We start from the raw sequence: 5258 nt of genomic DNA, 5'->3' as shown, positions 1-5258 counted from the left end.
GTCAATCTCAATCTTTAATGCGGTAAATGTTCAACACCTTTGCCCCTATTACTATGGTAAGTGGAGTGACGTGCTCTTTTGCCTCACTAGAGTGAAAAGATTCTATTGGATCGACCGACGCGCCACCTGGAGGCGGTTTATTTCAGTGCCCTGCCTCCCATTTAAGGGCATTACTCTTCCATTCCACCTGGGCCCTCTGATGTACATGTGGCCTTCTCTCAGGGTGGTGTTTATTGCCTCATGTGATTTTTATAGCGTTTCAATTTCTTAACTTGTAAAGCTTATTTTATATACTTCACATCTTCTCCACCTGCCCACCATATGTACCTACTGTGCACAGTGTGGGCGCATCCCAGTAATTACCTAATTCTCAAAGAACTGTGCCATCCTAAATCCAGCTAATTGAGCCCCAAAAAATAAACACATTCGCGTACGTAAAATATCATCCTTTTTTTTGTAGGATTGGGACCTGTGGAATTTCACCCTGATGGTGCATTTGTGGCTACAGGCGCAGTGGTAGCAGGTAGCCCAAATATTTGGTGGAGCAACCAACCCAAACCCCGAATTCCCCTTTCAGCCAAAATTACACATTCCCCTCATATATCCCGATCACTCCTACCCACCTGGAACACCCCACAATTTGATCCCAAAAACACGCAATACCAGCATCTTTGCTAGGTCCCAAATCGCGCGGAAGTCACATCTAGTAACTAGACCCAAAACACAACCTCCCATGCATCGATTTTCGTCAAACAACTTAGACAGCTGAGATACTCTAGTTTGTTGTGTATCACAAATCCTATACACTCGCAACCAGCAGGTACGCCCTCCAAGTTCAGCCCAAAACATGAAAAATTAAAAAATTTACTGGGAACAAAAATACACAAAATCGCATAAATAAACTTGGTCCAAAACAACCCTACCCATGGATCGATTTGCCCCCTCCTTGTCTCCCCCATGCCCCCCCCCCAAAAAAAAATCACATTATTTCACACCCCCAGCTATCAGGAACAGTATAGTAGCCAACTCAATAATAAATAAAAAAACAAGCATTTGCAATGCAATCGGTCTCGCCTTTGGGACCTTATATGTATTTAGCTATACAGCACATTAGCCTAGGTGCTGAAACATCTACTGTTCTCTAACATGAAGGGAATGTAAGCACCAAACGGCGTGACACTCCAGGTATAGGAACACATGGAGAAATATATCGCCTTTCAGCGGGAAATGGTATTGTCCAAAGCTCTGTTTTTAATATAAAATCAGGGCCTTCGGTGGTCATATCACTGAAAATGCAAGACTTGAAAAAATATTGTCTACGGGTGCTTGTGGAAGACCATTTCTATGGATTGGCATCTAGAGAATGCTAAAGTGATTCTGATATTTTACTGATCTCTGCTGCTCGTTGTCACAAAGAGGCAGTTGTCAGAAAAATAGAAAAAAGAAAGTCCCTCAGCAGAAAGCAATTCTGGTATTTTACTGACCTCTACTGGTCGTTTTCTATCAAGACAGTTAAACAGAGGCAGTTGAACAGAAAAAAAAAGTCCGAAAGCAGACCAGTCCTAGGGCTGATCTCCAGAGCCCACAAAGTGCCTACACATATAAGTATATACTAAAGTATATAGGTGTATAATAAAGGATATACAAGCAGTCTCGAATGCTCGACTTAAAAGTACTTACCCACTCCGCTGACTCGCCTACTCCAGTCCTCTGCTTTTGTCCCTCTGCAGCAATTGAAGTCTCCAGATGCTGCTGATAATGTTGGGCAGCATGAGAGCAGTGCTAGGATTGGCTGGAGGAGGTTGCCTCAATGCTCTTGCAGGCTCTGGGGCTTGTTCCTGCTCATCACGACAGCTGGGTGGAGTGGTTTAAAGTGTGCATGTCAGGCTGGCCGTTGCAAGGCAGGCAGCCAGCCTGACATGCGCACTCTAAACTAGTAGAGTGAGCCCACTCCCCTGCTGCCAGTCAGCAGCAGTGGCCCTGCCCCCAAATACGGCTGGGGACAGGGAAAATAAAATGGTAATAAATTGAATTTATTACCATTTTATTTTTCACCTTTGCTGAGTTAGCAGCAGGAGGGGTGACCCGCCTCCGCCCTAATGGAGGGTCTGACTCTGTAAAGACTTAATGCTACTGTGGTATCATTTCCCCACTTGAGGAGATGGTACCTACTGGCTAGAACTGACTACCTTGGAACATGGGGAACCAGATTCGAATACTCTAATTCTCTTGGGCCAAGGTCCAGCAATAAAATACTGACAAAAAGTAATGGATTTGTAGGCATTCTTGTACCTGCAAAAAGAAGATGAATACTACAAACTTGTAAGTTTGGGTGTGTTGATGTATCTCCTGCAGGTAGTTTCCTACCCTGGAAAAGCAGACACACTTGTTCCTGTCACGGTTAAGAAGCAAGTGTGTTTAAGATATATCATAGAGGCACAAGCGTCAAGTCTATTCTAGGGGCTTGCATGATGAAGGGTGGCAGCACTTTCCTGAGCTGCTCCTCCCCCCTATATGGTCAGTGCAGAGCAGTGTGATGTCATTGCACTCCGGTGACCATCATACCCCACCAGCTGTTTTTATGGCTGTAGGGCTCAACGTGGGAAGAGGGAGCACCCATATCTTTTTAGGTCTTGTCTATAAGCCAGCTTTTAGCTGTCTGAATGCGAAGGCCTCTTGTGGAATATACCCTTAATTCACAGTGGGCTTAGAGCCAGTCCATTGCTTAACATTGGTTGGCTTTATTATCACTCTCATTTGCTTGTGTTGCTTGGATATGAATTTACCTTGAAAAAATGAAGACCAGAGGCATTTGGCAAAACAGAAACAAGTTGGTTTAATTAAACACAGTGGTTGGGAGAGAATCAACAGGGCCGCGTCTGAAGACAGCCTCAATGTACAGATGTTTTGGCCAATCATATATACAGTTTGCGAGGTACAATAAAATGATTTCACATTAGAGAGCATGTGGGTCCGGGCCTAGTCATAAATTATAAGTACAGCCATCTGATAACAGGGACACAGGTGGGCCTCGACCTCAGGGAGAGCTAGTGCGGGCCAGTGCCTGTGTCCAGATTTCCAGCATGGGGAATGCGTGATCACTATGTGTGATGTGCATGTTGTGTCCTGATTGGCTGAGTGTTCCTAACTACATGTGGCATCTAAGTTTGTGGTATTTTGAGAACATGAGCCTTTGGCCAAACGTGTTTTATTGGGGCCAATTTCCTCTGAACGGTTTGTGGTGTAGGAGCCTATCTGTGGGATCGATCAGGGTTTGCCCTGGTTGCACGTTTGTCTTCTGGCTTAGTGTACCTCCACCTGTGACCTATCAATCGGTAGGCCTGGGTTTGAGTCGCAGGGCTTGTCTGATCACGTATCTCTGAATCGGGGTTGATGGGGAGGTCATCAGGGGGGAATTCGACAGCAACAATACAAGTTTGTGATTATGTGTACATAGAACATGGCGGTCATTGATCTCATATTTATAGAAATTCTCATTACTATGCCTACAGTTGTCATAGCGTATAGCAAAAAATGTTCTGCTAGTTTTGACAATGTTATGCGCGCCTAGTTTATGGCGTACACCGACATTGCATTTAATGGTATTGCCGCTGTCGCGCATGCATATATATTAGTGTACAATGACATCAAATTCACCATTTGCTTCTTATTCAATGTCTTACCTTCCTCTTCCTGTTTGCCTCACCACTTCAGCATATCTTTTTACCCTCCTTTTGATTGGCTGAAGTGTATCCTTGCACTGTTCACAATAAGGAACTACTTTTTTCTTTTTCATTCAGCAATTCTGAGAGTGCATGTGTTTGTTTCACAGCTATCTCCCTCTTGTGCTGCTTCCCACCAAACACCAACTCCCTCCCTTGTGCTCTCCGTGTTAATCCCTCACTGCTCCTCTCAAGCTCTCCTTTGATTTCCCCATCCCTCCTTTTCCATACAAAAAAAGATAAAAAAAATGGATCTTCTGCAGGCCCAGTCTCTAGTGCCTTCTTTGCTCACTCACCCCCTATCTGATCCACCACACCCACTCCTGCATTGGGGCCTGAACCCCTCGTGATCCAATAAAAAAAAAAAAATGTATTTTATTATTTTGGAGGGCCTAGCAGCTGTTTGCTGCCGTGCTGCTCTTCAGTGTAAAATTATCTTTAATGAAACGAAAACAAAATAAAAATTCTATTTACAAACCCCCAATTCAAATGGCATCCACCAGCTCGGATCGAGAGAAAAAAATGTTTCCAATCTTATTACCAAGGCGAGCACTTGTCTGGTGATGCATGCGTTTGCATACGTCCTCATCCATGCAAGCGCCTAGGGAATAATGGGGCCGCCATTTCTAGCCCTTGCCTCTCTCCAACTGCACTGAGTAAGATGTCATAGTAGCGGAAGTGGCATGGCTTTCTCCCAAGGGATGCAGCAGCAAGCTTATGGGGGCTTGGGGAGGATACAACAAGTTATGCTCCCCAGGGGAATGTGGGTGAGTGGTTTGGTCCAAAGGGATGGACATTGCTTGGGCTGAAGGGAAAGGGGCATTATATAGAGGGGCGTTAGTTTGAAGTTCCAGCCACCATTTTAAGGTGACCACAGGGCAGAGGTGCAACTAGAGCCAAATTTCAAGGTCTAAGAATTTTTTGGAGGGGGGGGCGATTCCTCAAGCAATAGGCAGAGTGGAGCTGCAGGGGGCACTAAGAAGCGGTGAAAACAACAAAGCCTCATTAAGAAGCAAATGGTCTTTTAAAGATCTGTGAAGTACTCGGGTGCGGCTGTGTGTGTGTCGGGGAAGCTCTCATCCCGGGCTGACACACAGGACGGGGGAGGCTGAAGCCCTTTGAGACCAATGGGCGTTGCGCGCCTGCCACAGGGACAGGTAGCGGATAGGAGAAGGGAGAGTTTTTTGTGTTGTAGATTTGTCTTGTCAGCGGCCTTGGTGGAGAATGGAGATGGAGGGTTCGCATGCCCTCGAGGAGGTCCGGATGCTACAGGAAGCCGGCCACACAGATTTAGGCCCTGTGAAGAAGACCGTAGATGCGTGCCGGGGCTGCTGTGGCAGGCCTTCGAGGGCAAGGCGTGGCAGTTTTGGCCTGCTCACCCACACCAGAAACCACTCCGGATATGCACAACAGGTATGGAGGGGGAAGTGGGAGGTGGCATGGGGTCGGTAGTGCGGGCCCCTGTAAAAGGGACCCAAGTGGCAAAGGCCCCAATAATTAAATATAGCGCGATGGGGGAGCAATGAGCACGTCTGC

This window comes from Triturus cristatus, chromosome 3_2 (assembly GCF_964204655.1).
Source record: "Triturus cristatus chromosome 3_2, aTriCri1.1, whole genome shotgun sequence".
In the NCBI taxonomy this organism is placed as follows: Eukaryota; Metazoa; Chordata; class Amphibia; order Caudata; family Salamandridae; genus Triturus; species Triturus cristatus.
This window is presented reverse-complemented; position numbering follows the sequence as displayed.